This window comes from Schistocerca cancellata, chromosome 5 (assembly GCF_023864275.1).
Source record: "Schistocerca cancellata isolate TAMUIC-IGC-003103 chromosome 5, iqSchCanc2.1, whole genome shotgun sequence".
Classification (NCBI taxonomy): Eukaryota; Metazoa; Arthropoda; class Insecta; order Orthoptera; family Acrididae; genus Schistocerca; species Schistocerca cancellata.
In genome coordinates, this window is record NC_064630.1 from 704,352,485 (window position 1) to 704,370,389 (window position 17,905).

The following is a 17,905-nucleotide window of genomic DNA, read 5'->3' on the forward strand; positions in this document are numbered from 1 at the left end:
AGCAGTGAGAAAAGGAGAAAAAAGTTATGAGTGATTGGCACACTACACACCCTGCAAATTTAGAGGATGTATTGAATAACACATGACTACTATGACAACTGACTGGAGAAGTAATGCAGTATGCCAGAGGTGCAGAATATTGGAGAACTATAAACTGAAGTAGAAGTCTTAGATAGGGAAGTAGCAATGAGAAAACGGCTGCAGTCCATGGAAGACAGTGTTTGGTAAGCACGAGGGAAAGTAACAAAGGTTATTGAGGAACAGGACGTTATGCAGCAGGCTGTAAGAGGTCAGCTACGGATAAACTTGTTGCCAGAGCAGTATTTAGAAGGTCTAAGGAAAAGCACAGAAGGAACTGCCACTGGAGTTGGGGTTAGTTTTAGAACCCAAGCACAAAAACTTACCTTTTTATTTCAAAGTAGCCACAGTATGGAGCAAAAGCTGACATTTTCATTTCTATAATAGTAGCAGGGGAACAAGCAAGTTAAGAGTGCTATATAGTTCATGCGTATCCTGTCAGGTGGGGGATATTGAAGCGATCTGAAAGAGTAAAATTGCAGTGACTATGATTTATTGCAAAAGACAAGGGAAGAGAAAGAAATGGGGGAAGCAAATTTACAAAAATGCTACTGAAGGGTAATCGCAGTCTGTCAAAATATAGTAATAACAGAGGGGCCAGATTCCTGTACACTCAAATTTCTAATGGGAGAAAAGGAGGTAAGAGAATGCAATAAAGAAGTGATTGAGCCAGAATTGTACTTTCAGCAGGTTGAGGTGCTTTGGTTGTATTCTACCTTCGACAAGATGGTAGTAGTGGCTAGTTGTTTCAAACAGGGAAGCTTATATCATCAAAGAGGCTACAATTAAATGGGAGTGGTTTGTTATTAAACAGAATAGAGCACGAGATAATGGGGTCTATTTTCCGTCTGGCCACTGCAGTTTCAAGGATAACACACCTGAATATTTTGCAACCTCATTTGTATTGGCCAGAGAAGCCCATGGAAGTGTCACATGTCACAAATCTGACCAGCTTAAACCAAACTCTAGGGCTCGGATTAATGCAGTCTATAAAAAAGTTTCTGAGCAGCAGGATGGGCGAGTCTCCCTGGAAACTTCATTGCAGCATGTAAAGTTATATCCAAAAAATCAGTATCAGAAAGAGACAATACTGACTATTGTCGTATCAGTCACTGCTGTGGCACTTGTTCTGCTGAGCGTAGTCCTTGTTTTGGTACATAGAAGACAAAGCACAAGACTGAGTTCAGATTTAGCCATCATTAAGATTCCAGTGGACTGGATACACTAAGCATAAAAGTAGCAGAAGGAAGATGAATGCACAAAGGGGTAGTAACTAAGAATATTGATTCATTTTAACTTGTTTGTTTGGAACAGAGAGTTAGAAGTTATTGTGCAAGGAGCCTAATAATGAAATAAGTTCCATGGTGTTTGAGTTAAGGAGCAGGGCAAAGGGTCCTGTAGAAATGTGTAAGATTAAGTGTGGTGCTAAGAAAACCAACTATTAGACTAGTTCTTAAGTAGCGAAACGGGGCCAGAAGGGCCTAAGGATAGGAACTCTAGTGTGAAGGTAATCTAATTTGGTCAATCCGAGGGACCTGGTCTTGATAAGAAGGATGGCAATGTTATATGTCGACTGTATTCAATCAAATACACCAGAGTGGAAGTGGGTTGAACAGCAGAGAGAGCTTTACAGCAAATTTAAACATAGCCAAAGCGTCACAAATGAACAAAAGTTAAATGACACAAAAATTAACATAAGGAGAGCCATGTGTGAAGGGATCAATGAACTTGAAAGTAAAATTCTGCCCTACTAATGTTAAATCAGTTAATGGATTGAAGCACTAAACTAAACTAAAGGCCTATTTCTCTGATATCAGTCAGTGGAGGATTTTGGAATATGATTTATGCTTGCATATTATGATATTTCTAGAGGCTGAAGATCTCCTCTGTAGGAGCCATCATGGGTTCCAAAAACAATGATCATACGAAAATCAACTCACTCTGTTTGTCCACAAGACCTAGAAAGCAGTGGATACAGGCACCGAGGCACATGCCATGTGTGTTGAATTCTGAAACGCACGATACAGTCACATGCTGCCCCCTGATGAACAAAATACAAGCATACACAATGTCAGACCAACAATGTGAGTGGATTGGAGAGTTTGTAGCAAACAGAACATACCACATGATTCTGAATGGACAGAAGGCTACAGACTTAAAAGTAGCTTTGGGTGTGCCCTCGGTGAAAGTTATTTACCGATGAGGCTTTTCGTGGATGATGCTTTTGTATACAGAGAAGTCGTGACTCAGGAAAGCTTTAGCGAAATGCAAGAATACCTGCAGAGGACTAATGCTTGGTGCAGGAATGGCAATTGACCCTAAACATAAGCAAATGTAACATATTGTGAATACGTAGGCAGAAAAACTCTTTAGTGTATGATTACACAATTGCAGAATGATCAGTGGAAGCTGTTACGTCCATAAAATACCTAAGAGTTTTAATATGGAGTGATCTGAAACGGAACAACCACATAAAATTCATTGCAAGTACAGCAGATGCCAGAATGAGAGTCATTAAACAAATCCTCAGGATATGTAGTCCATCAACAAAAGAAGTAGCTTACAGAATACGCATTCAATAACTACTTGAAAATTGCTCATCAGTATGGGATCCATATCAGATAGGACTGATAAGAGGAAATAGAGATCTGAAGGAGAGCAAAAGATTTCATTACAGGTTCATTAGTAAGCACAAAATTGTCACACAGATGATCAACTAATTCCAATGGCAGAGACTGCTAGAGAGGTGTTCTGCTTCACATTGTGGTTTATTGTTAATTTTCTGAGAGCATACACTCCTAGAAGAGTCAAAAAAGATCATGAAGATAAAATAAGAGAGATTCAAACTCACACGGAGGCTTACCAGCAATCGTTCTTCCTGCAAACTATTCACAACTGGAACAGGGAATGGGGAAAGTGACAGTGGTACACAAAGTACCCTCTACCATGCCCCACAGGGTGGTTTGCAAAGTGACTTGCAGAGCATAGATGTAAATGCAGAATGTTGTAATGTAGCTGTAACATACTTGTGGAAGTCAGTTCCCTGTCTACTGGTGAATAATTATGTTTTAGCTCACAGTTCCCTTATTGGGAAATGGGATGAGAAGTTCCGCCTTATGCAATACACCTTATTTCTTTTGTTTCACCCATACATGTTTCAGCACTTTTGTGCTATCATCAGTGGGTTCTATTTATTTTTAACTGTAAATTTGTTGTTAACATATTAATATTTTTGTCGTTTACAACATTATGTAAAAGTTGCATTTATAACTTAATTGGCGAAAAGTAACATACCTTACATTATATTATTGTCCTCTTGTTTTGGTAGCTGTTATGCTACACAATATACAACATGTCATCTGCAAACAGCAAAACGTAATTTATTTTCTATTTGTTATGTATTTACGAACAGAAATAAGACTGTATCACGTTTTCTTTCTGTAACTTACAGTTTTGAAGTTGTGGTAGGTTTTCCTGTTTTGTTGGCGAAGTAAATGGGCTTACTTCTTTGCCTGTGTTCGTGTGGCAATGCAGTTTATCGATTATTCAAAACATAGGCAGAGTTTTCGCTGCCATTACATGTTGTTGCGGTTGTGTGGCGTTCATTTGTTTCGTAGCGTGTTCTGTTGGCTGAGGCGCGCGAGTTTGAGTTGTATTAGGTGTCAGTTGTGTGTGGTTTATGTGGGTTAGTCTGTGTGTGATGAGTACTGGAGCAGAGAGGGGTGTGTGTGTGTGTGTGTGTGTGTGTGTGTGTGTGTGTGTGTGTGTGAAAGAGAGAGAGAGAGAGAGAGAGAGAGAGAGAGAGAGAGAGAAGGAGATAGAAAGAAAGAAAGAAAGAAAAGAGAGAGGATTTATGTGTGTGTGTGTGTGTGTGTGTGTGTGTGTGTGTGTGTGTGTGTGTTTTACTTGTACAGTTCTTCTATTGTGGTGAAGAGAGTTTTGTTGCACAGTGATGTGTATTCATTGAGTACTTTCTTTCCTTGGGCTATTGATTTTTGGATGTGGTAGTTTTCTTCTATAGTTAATTTTTGGTATAGGCTGCTGCTGGTTTTTAGGATGTGAAGGTCAGTTTCAATGTTTGTTGGGTGGTGGTTGTGTGCTACCAGGTGGTCTGCAAATGTTGAGTGTGTGCAAACTGAGGAAATAAGAAATATAATCAAAGAGAACAAAACCACCATAAAAGAAAACACTAGGACTCCTGAAGAAAAAACCTACAGAAAACTACAGAATAAATTAACACAAGAAAATGCCATCATCACAAAATCTGACAAAGGTAATTCAATAGTAGTCATAAACAAACAGGAATACATTCACAAAACATTAGAATTCATCCAAAGCAACAACATCACAGAATTAACAAGTGACCCAACAAACCGATACCAAAGCAAGTTACAGAAAACCCTGAGAAACATAGAAACAATTTTCACAGAAACACAGATTAAAAAAATGATACAGAAAAATCCCAAGGCCCCCACCCTAAAATCATTGCCTAAAGTTCACAAACCCAGAATACCCATACGTCCATTAATTAACTTCACCAAAGCACCAACATACCACTTAGCCAAACACACACACACTCTGCTACAGACAATATACAAATATACTGACAACAGAAGTCTAAAGAACTCAAGTGACTTAATAGAAAAAATAAAAAATGAAAACATACCAAACACAGCAACATTGGTTTCATTTGATATAATTTCAATGTACACACACATCCCAACAGAAGAAACCATCAACATAATAGAAAGAAACCTCCAACTGCAAGGAAACATACCCACAACAAACATACAAGAAATATTAGCCATACTCAGGCTCATCACAGAACAGAAGTACTTCACATTCAACAACAGATTTTACTCTCAACAAGATGGACTACCCATGGGATCCCCAATCAGTGGCCTCCTAGCTGACATTTTCCTCAACCAAATAGAAAAACAAATCTTTGACAAAATAGTAATACCAAAACAGTACAAAATAATATATTGGTACAGATACGTAGATGACATAATTTGCTTAATAGATGAACCACTGTCCCGCATAAAAGAACTTCATGATAACATAAACTCCATCCACCCACAAATACAATTCACCATAGAAACACAAACAGATGAAAAACTTAACTTCTTAGATCTCACTATACACAAGAGGAACAACAAACATGAATTCACAATCTACAGAAAACCCACACTCACCAGCACCATTATTCATAACCAATCCAATCACCCCATAATCCACAAAGAAGCCAGCTTCAGATATTTACTTCACAGGCTGAACAAAATACCCATGAATAAGCATGACTACACACAAGAACTGAACACAATAAAACAAATTGCACAGGAGAATGGATATGATGCAAAGAGAATAGACAAAATAAACCACAAAATACAAAAACAAACAGCACATAACCATGAAACACACATACATACAAACACAACTCATCACACAACAAATCGGCAGACAGTAAGCAACAAATGGCACATAATGACTTACAACAACAAAGTCACACACAGGGTGGCTAATATACTAAAGAAACAAGGACTCAACATAGCATACAGAACCAACAACACAATACAGAGCAGATTTGGAAGAATTACCACCAACACTGACAAATACAGCCAGTCTGGCATCTACCAACTTACTTGCAACTGCTGTCAATCTGTATATGTGGGCCAAACATGCAGGACCTTCAGAACCAGATATAATGAACACCTCAGAGCACTGAAAAGCAATAGCACACACTCAACATTTGCAGACCACCTGGTAGCACACAACCACCACCCAACAAACATTGAAACTGACCTTCACATCCTAAAAACCAGCAGCAGCCTATACCAAAAATTAACTATAGAAGAAAACTACCACATCCAAAAATCAATAGCCCAAGGAAAGAAAGTACTCAATGAATACACATCACTGTGCAACAAAACTCTCTTCACCACAATAGAAGAACTGTACAAGTAAAACACACACACACACACACACACACACACACACATAAATCCTCTCTCTTTTCTTTCTTTCTTTCTTTCTATCTCCTTCCCTCTCTCTCTCTCTCTCTCTCTCTCTCTCTCTCTCTCTTTCACACACACACACACACACACACACACACACACACACACACACACACGCACGCACACACACACACAGACACACACACCCCTCTCTGCTCCAGTACTCATCACACACAGACTAACCCACATAAACCACACACAACTGACACCTAATACAACTCAAACTCGCGCGCCTCAGCCAACAGAACACGCTACGAAACAAATGAACGCCACACAACCGCAACAACACGTAATGGCAGCGAAAACTCCGCCTATGTTTTGAATAATCGATAAACTGCATTGCCACACGAACACAGGCAAAGAAGTAAGCCCATTTACTTCGCCAACAAAACAGGAAAACCTACCACAACTTCAAAACTGTAAGTTACAGAAAGAAAACGTGATACAGTCTTATTTCTGTTCGTAAATACATAACAAATAGAAAATAAATTACGTTTTGCTGTTTGCAGATGACATGTTGTATATTGTGTAGCATAACAGCTACCAAAACAAGAGGAAAATAATATAATGTAAGGTATGTTACTTTTCGCCAATTAAGTTATAAATGCAACTTTTACATAATGTTGTAAACGACGAAAATATTAATATGTTAACAACAAATTTACAGTTAAAAATAAATAGAACCCACTGATGATAGCACAAAAGTGCTGAAACATGTATGGGTGAAACAAAAGAAATAAGGTGTATTGCATAAGGCGGAACTTCTCATCCCATTTTCTTAGCAAGCACGGAGACAACAAGAAGAACTGCACCACAAGATGATTAGTTCCCTTATTGTCCACTGTGGTCTCCTTTTAAGTTAAAAAGAAGTACATTTATCCACTGAATTGATACCATTTCTGAAGCACGATTATAGATGGGTCCTGAAATACCCTATTGCAGCCACTTAAATTTTTCATTGGACTGCCTCAATTTTGCAGCCATAAAACGTTCAGATAAGGAACCTGTATATTAATATCTTGGAGAATGTGGCTGGTATATTCCAACAAGTTGTACTCCAACCTGAAGTTTTCCCACTGCTAAAACACCACAGTGAGAGGCTGTATAAATTGGAGGATGGGGTGGGGTTGGGGAAGGTTTTTTAAAAACTTTTTTGTCTACTGCAAACCAGGTATTTTCACAAATTCTTTTATCCAGCTGGTTCAGAATTTCAGCATAGCATTTTTCATTTATTGTTTTAGCCTTTAAAAGATAATCAATAAGAAGAATCCCTTTTGCATTAACAAACTGATTAGAAATCAGGTGGATTCTTTTTAAAACGGCATGAATACTGATAAATTCTCCTTTTCATTTACTTTACTTCACAAGATGGTGGTGAGTGACAATAGTAAATCATGTCTTGAGTTCAAAAAACCAGCTCAAAGCAAAAAATAGTTTTGGTGTGTGGATTATGGTGGAAAAATCCTTGCATAATGACTGTGTAGGCCTCAGTAACTGTGAAATTCATGCTGTGATGTGTTCAAAAGAGAGATTTAAGTTTCATTGTGTAGCCTGGGAGAAGAGATTAGGCATCAAAGTTTCTGGAGGAAAAGGAACTCATGAACAAAAAAAAATTAGAAAATTGCATTAACAATTCCATCAACTTATTAGTTCATACAAAATCTTGTTTAGTTAATAACTGAACTATCAAATGACAACTCAGCAGTAAATACAAAGGTAGACATTTTTCCATTCAAATGCAGGAGTAGAAAAATATTTATTGCATTTGGCTAAGTGCTTTGTAAAGCAAAGTGAGGAATCCCCTGAAAACAACATGGAGTATGAGGGCAGTGATTCTATGAAATGACATACACAAGCTTGTGAGCAAGACAAAAGTGTAAACAGCACACAAATGAAGTGTTATGCACTGGAGCTCTCAGGACACCAACAAAATAAAAACAAATGTGTGCAGTGACTTAATACATACAAATAACTTCTCAAGTATTGGTAAACAAAAACATGCCATTATATGTAACGATCTAAATAGTCCCAACAATCTTGCAAACACCACAGGTGAAACGTCTGCAAAAAATGCAGAATCACCTTTTGAAGAAGTACACAGGAAAAAGAGAAGAAATTTACATTTTGGCAATGAAGTAAAAACTTTTGTGAGTACTGAAGGGAGAAAGCACGTTGAGACTGTGGCTGAAGATCACAAACATTCATACAAAAGTGCATTACTAAGTACGAGGCCAAATGTAGGCCACTGCCCCTGAATTCTGTTGCACCTGGAAACGCCAAATCTAAAACAAAATCAAGACAATAGGTGGTACAGGAGATGGACAAGGAATAGGTATGGTGGAAGAAGGGCATGGCAGTATCTGAGCAGAGTAAAAGAGACACAACTCTTGAATATGTCATTAGGCACTTTTCCTAACCATATCAAAGTTACAGCTGAAAAGCTTGAAAGAAAGGGGCTTAATGACAGTTTCAAAGTTATTGTTGACTTTGAGCTTAGAGATAAAAGTAATGAACATGGCTCAAAAATACAGCAACAAAAGTGGCTTTAATTCCAGAGGATGGCCAGTTTTCCTGTGAAATAAGTTCTTCTGTGATAGACAAAACACGAAGAGCAACTAAGTTTAAAGGGATCACATACTGCTCAGAATGTCACTCCCATAGTTAGAAGCAATGTCCATGCACAATGTCTTAGAACTAGACCTTATCATTCTTTACAGAAGAAGTGAAGCCAGATATACATTGTGTATGAACATTGGTTATCAGCAAAAGAAGCCAAGTATGACGACTGTATTGAACACATAAATTTGTGCATGACAAAGAAGAACTGCTTCCTTTGGTGTGTATCTATACAAGATGAAAATTAATAAAACCAACAAACTGCAAGTATGGATTCCCAACTGGAAATAGAGGAAGCAGCTCCTACAAATATTTGTTTGGAAATGGATAGTGTGCCTGCAATGACAACAACCTATCATGGAACGCAGTACAGAGCTGCATTGTATCCAAGTCACAACAGATGTTCAAAATAGCCTCATTGGGTTTGCAGGTGACAGGCAGTATAGTAGCAATTGCCATTAAGGGTACACATAATCTTACTTTGGCTTACACCACGTTGGCAGGCCACTTGCCTGGAGTTTGTACTAAGGTTCTTCTCTATACCCGTAGAACTCGTTCCTCCAAATCTGATGTATGCGCAGTCCAGCACCTCTCTGCATGTTTGTCTGTCTGAAAGGACCCTTTATCACAGAAACGCCCAAAAAGGGCTCAAAATGTTGTGTAATGTGGTTGGTGCCTCTGAGGGTACTTGTTTGGTACAGCTGTTCTGCGCCAGCCAGAGTGGCTGTATGGTTCTAGGCGTTACAGTCTGGAACCTGGCGACTGCTACGGCCGCAGGTTCAAATCCTGCCTCGGGCATGGATGTGTGTGATGACCCTAGGTTAGTTAGGTTTAATTAGTTCTAAGTTCTAGGAGACTCATGACTTCAAAAGTTAAGTCGCATAGTGCTCAGAGCCAAAATGTCTCTGAGCACTATGGGACTTAACAGCTGTGGTCATCCGTCCCCTAGAATTTAGAACTACTTAAACCTAACTAACCTAAGGACATCACACACATCCATGCCCGAGGCAGGATTCGAACCTGCGACCGTAGCGTCAGAGACATTTTGAACAGCTGTTCTGCCTCTCAACCATTTCCATCTGTTTGACCATGCACAAACACCATCTTGGCCATAAATATTGGACCTTTCTGCTGCTTACAGTACAATGCATCAATCACACAGCCTGCAGTGTGCAAGGAACACACAGCACATGGTCAGAGGAATTGTCATTCATTAGCCTCATCTACAGTGGCAACAAGGCATGTCCTGTACACATGTTCACAGGACCTCTTTTCCTCCATTTCCTGTCAGGAATCCATCTCTGCAATTCACCGGTTTTATTAATATTCACCCTGTATATTGCTAATACTATGAATTATTGCAACTTTTCTTTGACCTGGCAAATATAAATTGTTCAATTTGTGCTGTATGATAAAACTGGACCAAAAAAAAACTGAATCAATCAATACACACTAACAGAAAATTTAGTGTTGGAGTAACTGCCTTAAAAAGCTTCTATGTTGATTACGATTTAGAGTTGGCTTCTTTAGATCTTAATATAATTATTGTCTCAGTGGTATTCTCCAAACAGTAGCTTTCAAAATTTCCTCATCGAAACGGAATATTGCCTGTGCTGCTTAATGTGTTTGGAATCAAAAATTGTGCTGTGTGGTGATTCTGATGTCAATGTACACTTTCATAGAGAGAGTTCTAAGGAAGGAGACTTTATGAACCTAGTAGCCACTTATGGACTATTTGTAACAAATAATTTACCAACCAAAGGTCATGCCTGCCTTGACACTGTGATCACAAATCTAAATACTTGGGTCAACGTGATGACTGTAGTTGACCCAATAATCTCCATTCATGGAAATATGTACAAAAAGAGCTGACAATCAACCAACTGGTTACTGGCATTCTAATTATGTATTCACAAAACGGTCATAAATACAGAAACATTAAGTGCTTCTCAGACAGCACTACCTGCAATAGAGTGGCGGGCTGGTCTGCAGGAAATGGCAGTAATTGATGAGTTCTTCCAGACTATCAAAAACAAATCTGACTACGTACATATATCTATAGAACACCAAAAACTGTCCTGTGAACAAAATGCAGGCAAAATGTGGTGAAAGGAAAAACAGACTAGCGAACTAATAAAAATTAAAATGCATTGTACAGCTATTACATGATCACTTCATAGCATCAACAGCTCCAGATGAAAAGGAAATGTTTTACAGGCAAAAAGTCTTTATGGAAAAGATGTTGAGCAAGCCAAAATAACATTAAGTGCTTTTCAGACAGCACTAACTGCAATAGAGTGGCGGCCTGGTCTGCAGGAAATGGGAGTAATTGATGAGTTCTTCCAGACCATCAAAATCAAATTTGACTGTGTATATCTATCTACAGAACACCAAAAACTGTCCTGTGAATGAAACACAGGCAAAATGTGGGAAAAAGAAAAACATACCAGTAAACTAAAAAAAAATTTGTACAGCTATTACATGATCACTTCAAAACATCAACAGCTCTGGATGCAAAGGAAAAGTTTTACAGGAAATATTTACAGGTAAAAAGTCTTTATAGAAATGGTGCTGAACAAGCCAAAAAGAAAAGCAGTGATAGGTTCACTGTAGGAGCTCACAACCTGTGCAAAGCAGCCTGGGCTCTGATCACTGAACACAAGAAAAAACACCTCTCCATTATGCTTCTGTAGCCCAGATGACTTTAACAGTTATTTTATTGATATTTGGAGTAAGTGCCATGCTTGACTTGAATATAGACCCTGCAGCTGCTGTAAGAAATGACAAAATGTGCACCATGATGAAATGGAGGAAATTTAAAAAAATGAAATAACATAAGCCTTCTGACAGTCAGGATTATGAGATGTCAAATTTAGCATTGGAGGGCAGCGTGGAGGGTAAAAATTGTAGAGGGACACCAAGAGATGAATACACTAAGCAGATTCAGAAGGATGTGGGTTGCAGTAAGTACTGGGAGATGAAGAAGATTGCACAGGATAGGGTAGCATGGAGAGCTGCATCAAACCAGTCTCAGGACTGAAGACCACAACAACACTAATGTCCTCAAGAAAATTATCTACGATATTACTGAACCTTTAACTATGGTAGCCCCCCCTCCTCATGAACCATGGACATTGCCGTTGGTGGGGAGGCTTGCGTGCCTCAACGATACAGATAGTCGTACCGTAGGTGCAACCACAACGAAGGGGTATCTGTTGAGAGGTCAGACAAACGTGTGGTTCCTGAAGAGGGGCAGCAGCCTTTTCAGTAATTGCAGGGGCAACAGCCTGGATGATTGACTGATCTGGCCTTGTAACACTAACCAAAATGGCCCTGCTGTGCTGGTACTGTGAACGGCTGAAAGCAAGGGGAAACTACAGCCGTAATTTTTACCGAGGGCATGCAGCTTTACTGTATGATTAAATGATGATGGCGTCCTCTTGGGTAAAATATTCTGGAGGTAAAATAGTGCCCCATTCAGATCTCCGCACAGGGACTATTCAAAAGGATGTTGTTATCAGGAGAAAGAAAACTGGCGTTCTATGGATCGGAGCGTAGAATGTCAGATTCCTTAATCGGGCAGGTAGATTAGAAAATTTAAAAAAGGGAATGGATAGGTTAAAGTTAGATATAGTAGGAATTAGTGAAGTTTGGTGGCAGGAGGAACAAGACTTTTGGTCAGGTTAATACAGGGTTATAAATACAAAATTAAATAGGGGTAATGCAGGAGTAGGTTTAATAACGAATAAAAAATAGGAGTGCAGGTAAGCTACTACTAACAGCATAGTGAACGCATTATTGTGGCCAAGATAGGCACGAAGCCCACGTCTACTACAGTAGTACAAGTTTATATGCCAACTAGCTCTGCAGATGACGAAGAAATTGATGAAATGTATGATGAGATAAAAGAAATTATTCAGGTAGTGAAGGGAGACGAGAATTTAATAGTCATGGGTGACTGGAATTCGATAGTAGGAAAAGGGAGAGAAGCAAACATAGTAGGTGAATATGGGTTGGGGCTAAGAAATGAAAGAGGAAGCCGCCTGGTAGAATTTTGCGCAGAGCATAACTTAATCATAGCTAACACTTGGTTCAAGAATCATGAAAGAAGGTTGTATACATGGAAGAACCCTGGAGATACTAGAAGGTTTCAGATAGATTATATAATGGTAAGACAGAGATTTAGGAACCAGGTTTTAAATTGCGAGACATTTCCAGGGGCACTTGTGGACTCTGACCACAATCTATTGGTTATGAACTGTAGATTAAAACTGAAGAAACTGCAAAAAGTGGGAATTTAAGGAGATGGGACTTGGATAAACTGAAAGAGGTTATACAGAGTTTCAGGGAGAGCATAAGGGAACGATTGACAGGAATGGGGGAAAGAAATACAGTAGAAGAAGAATGGGTAGCTTTGAGGGATGAAATAGTGAAGGTAGCATAGGATCAAGTAGGTAAAAAGACGAGGGCTAGTAGAAATCCTTCAGTAACAGAAGAGATAACGAATTTAATTGATGAAAGGAGAAAACACAAAAATGCAGTAAATGAAGCAGGCAAAAAGGAATACGAACGTCTCAAAAACGAGATCGACAGGAAGTGCAAAATGGCTAAGCAGGGATGGCTAGAGGACAACTGTAAGGATTTAGAGGCTTAAAGGGATAAGACAGATACTGCCTACACGAAAATTAAACAGACCTTTGGAGAAAAGGAAGCTACTGGTATGAATATCAAGAGCTCAGATGGAAACCCATTTCTAAGCAAAGAAGGGAAAGCAGAAAGGTGGAAGGAGTATGTGGAGGATCTATACAAGGGCGATGTACTTGAGGACAATATTATGGAAATGGAAGAGGATGTAGATGAAGATGAAATGGGAGATATGATACTGCGTGAAGAGTTTGACAGAGCACTGAAAGACCAGAGTCGAAAGAAGGTTCCGGGAGTAGACAACATTCCATTAGAGCTACTGACAGTCTTGGGAGAACCAGTCCTGACAAAACTCTACCATCTGGTGAGCAAGATGTATGAGACAGGCGAAATTCCCTCAGACTTCAATAAGAATATAATAATTCCAATCCCAAAGAAAGCAGGTCTTGACAGATGTGAAAATTACCGAACTATCAGTTTAATAAGTCACAGCTGCAAAATACTAACGCAAATTCTTTACAGACAAATGGAAAAACTGCTAGAAGCCGCCCTCGGGGAAGATCAGTTTGGAATCCGTAGAAATGTTAGAACACGTGAGGCAATACTGACCCTATGACTTATCTTAAAAATAGATTAAGGAAAGGCAAACCTACATTTCTAGCATTTGTAGACTTAGAGAAAGCTTTTGAAAATGTTGACTGGAATACTCTTTTTCAAATTCTGAAGGTGGCAGGGGTAAAATACAGGGAGTGAAAGGCTATTTACAATTTGTACAGAAACCAGATGGCACTTATAAGAGTCGAGGGACATGAAAGGGAAGCAGTGGTTGGGAAGGGAGTGAGACAGGGTTGTAGCCTCTCCCCGATGCTATTCAATCTGTATATTGAGCAAGCAGTAAAGGAAACAAAAGAAAAGTTCGGAGTAGGTATTAAAATCCATGGAGAAGCAATAAAAACTTTGAGGTTCGCTGATGACATTGTAATTCTGTCAGAGACAGCAGGGGACTTGGAAGAGCAGTTGAACAGAATGGACAGTGTCTTGAAAGGAGGGTATAAGATGAACATCAATGAGGATAATGGATTGTAGTCGAATTAAGTCAGGTGATGCCGAGGGAATTAGATTAGGAAATGAGACACTTAAAATAGTAAAGGAGTTATGCTATTTGGGGAGCAAAATAACTGATGATGGTTGAAGTAGAGAAGATATAAAATGCAGAGTGGCAATGGCAAGGAAAGCGTTTCTGAAGAAGAAAAATTTGTTAACATCTAGTATAGATTTAAATGTCAGGAAGTCGTTTGTGAAAGTATTTGTATGGAGTGTAGCCATGTATGGAAGTGAAACATGGACGATAAATAGTTTGGACAAGAAGAGAATAGAAGCTTTCGAAATGTGGTGCTACAGAAGAATGCTGAAGATTAGATGGGTAGATCACATAACTAATGAGGAGGTATTGAATAGAATTGGGGAGAAGAGGAGTTTGTGGCACAACTTGACTAGAAGAAGGGATTGATTGGTAGGACATGTTCTGAGGCATCAAGGGATCACCAATTTAGTATTGGAGGGCAGTGTGCAGGGTAAAAATCGTAGAAGGAGATAAAGGGATGAATACACTAAGCAGATTCAGAAGGATGTAGGCTGCAGTAGGTACTGGGAGATCAAGAAGCTTGCACAGGATAGAGTAGCATGGAGAGCTGCATCAAATCAGGCTCAGGACTGAGGACACAACAACAACAACAACAACTATGGTAGTTAATAAGTGTCTCTCTGCTGGTATATTCCCAAAATTTTTGAAACTTTCATGAACAGTACCAGTTAGAAAAAGCATGAACTAGATAGTGGCAAGCTTCAGACCAATATCAATAATTCCAATCTTTGCTAAAGTCATTGAAATTGCAATGCTTTGTGAGTGCCATCTGTGATCAGAGTGAATCATAGTATATTTAAATTCAGGTGTCTAGTTCTTAACTGTTTAAAAAAACACAGTACACCCCTCATAAATCCTTGCTAACATCAGATCCATTTTTGATGGTGATAAACTAACCAAAACAAAGACATTTAACATGACACGTTATTCCAATTTATTCATTTTGGGAAAAAAACACACACAAACACTACTTACCTATTTTAAAAAGTTACATAAATGAAAATACTATGTAAAAAAGTGCTGAAACAAGACTTAATTTAATGCACGACTCAAAGCAGCTTAACAAAACCACCATTTCTGGAATAAATTTTCATGCCCCCTATAGCATGCAAATATTATTCTTGAAGTTTTTTTTTTCCAGAGCCTGAATATTCCATATTAAGGATACAGAAAAAAACCTTATGGAATATGTGCAATGTACATCAGAAAAAAGCATGTCACCCAATTTGTACAGACCAACAAATATTAACTATCCCACTCTCAAATATTGATGAAATTATTATCTTTTTGTATACCAACCAAGAATTGTTTGAGGGAAACCATTTTGTTCATGCACATGAAAAAAAACCATGGACAACTTTACACTGTCCGATTACTGCCTCAGATTGCATGTCCAAGCTCCTGAATATGTTGTTGTTTTGTTGTTGTGATCTTTAGTCCAAAGATTGGTCTGATCAGCTCCCCATGCAATTCTATCCTGTGTGAGATTCTTCATCTCTAAATAACTACTGCAACATACAGGGGATAGGCAAAATAATGTGAACAGTGGTAGCAATGAGATGGTTGTGTCTGACGGTCAACAACGCAGATAAGGCACATGTCGCACTGGACTGTGCATGTTCAGTATGGACTAGGTATTACTGCAGGCTGTTTATGAGTAGTGCACACTTCGTATTTGCAGAGGCCAAGGTTGATGTGCAATGAAAGACCTATCAGTGCTCCAAAAAGGGCAGATTGTGGAGGCCCGATTAGCTGGAGCATCAGTAACCAAGACAGCCAAGTTATTGAATGTTTCAAGAGCAACTGTCTCAACAATCATGGCTGCCTATACAAAATATGGGAAGATATCATCTTGTAAACGTAATAGTGGGCGCAGATCAAAACAAAATGAGAGAGATCGTCGTACGCTAACATGAATTATGTCAAGACAACACAAAACTACAGTGGCTAAAGTGACTGCAGAGCTCAACAGCCATCTTCAAGATCCCGAATCTATTGACATGTCCGCCAAGAACTCCATAAAGTGAATATTCATGGACGAGCTGCTATACCAAAATCATTAGTGACCACAAGCAACACAAAGAAGCAGAAAACATGGTATCAGGAGCATAAATCCTGGATGGCTGATCAGTGGAAACACGTCATGTGGTCTGACGAATCAATATTTTTGTTATTTCCAACATCAGGCCGGGTTTACATCTGGAGAATGCCAAAAGAAGCCTACAATCCTGATTGCTTGATTCCAATGGTTAAGCATGAAGGTGGAAGTGTGATGGTGTGGGCAGCCTTATCAAGGTATTCTGCTGGTTCAATGATTACTCTCAAGGCCGTGTTACACCCAATGATTGTGTGAACATTTTAGGTGATCAGGTGCACCCCATGATTCAAATGTTGTTCCCCTACAATGATGCCATATTTCGGGACAATAATGCAGTCATTCACACAGACAGGACAGTACAATCGTGGTATCAGGAGCATGTAATTGAACTGCAGCATCTTCCCTGGCCAGCACGGCACCCGGACATGAACATTATTGAACTCTTGTGGGTGGTATTGGAGCGCAGACTCCAGAGCAGATCTCCACATCCCTTGTTGCTACAGAAGTTAGTTCACATTATTTTACCTATCCCCTGTACATCCTTCTGAATCTGCTTACTGTATTCATCTCTTGGTCTTCCTCTATAATTTTTACTCCATGCACTTCTCTCCAATAGTAAACTGGAGATCCCTTGATGTCTTGGAATGTGTCCTAACAACTGATCCCCTCTTCTAGTCAGGTTGTGCCACAACTTTCCTTTCTCCACAATTCTATTAAATACCTCCTCAATAGTTACATGATCTATCCATCTAATCTTCAGCATTCTTCTTTAACACCACATTTCAAAAGGTTATATCTCTTGTTGTCGAAACTATTTATTGTCTAATACATGGCTACATTCAATACAAATACATTCAGAAAAGATTTCCTAACACTTAAATCTATATTCAATGTTAACAAATTTCTCTTCTTCAGAAATACTTTTCTTGCCACTGCCAGTCTACATTTTATATCCTTTCTACTTTGGCCATCATGTATTATTTTACTGCCCAAAAAGCAAAACTCATCTCCTACTCTAAATGTCTCATTTTCTAATCAATTCCATCAATATCACCTGATTTAATTTGACTACATTAGCTCATTTTGATTTTGTTTATCCTCAGTATATAAGAATGAAAACTTACAATAAATTAAAAAGGAACAAGTTAATGCATTTTAGTTAGGTGCACTGGAGAGAAACCTACATGAAATAGTGCACATGAAATGCTATTAACTAGTGGACAAATTCATACAGGATGAACTGGTAATCTGAGCTGGATATCACTTGCTACATATCCTACCAACAGCTAAGCTGTTCATTTTAGTGTCATA

At 38.8% G+C, this 17,905-nt stretch overlaps 1 protein-coding gene across 1 annotated transcript in view; it reads right to left on the reverse strand.

Moving 5' to 3' along the window:
- The window catches only part of LOC126188772 (PC-esterase domain-containing protein 1A-like), a 222,053-nt gene that overhangs the window by 78,017 nt on the left and 126,131 nt on the right, over window positions 1–17,905 (reverse strand). The gene's annotated exons all lie outside the window — the stretch shown is intronic.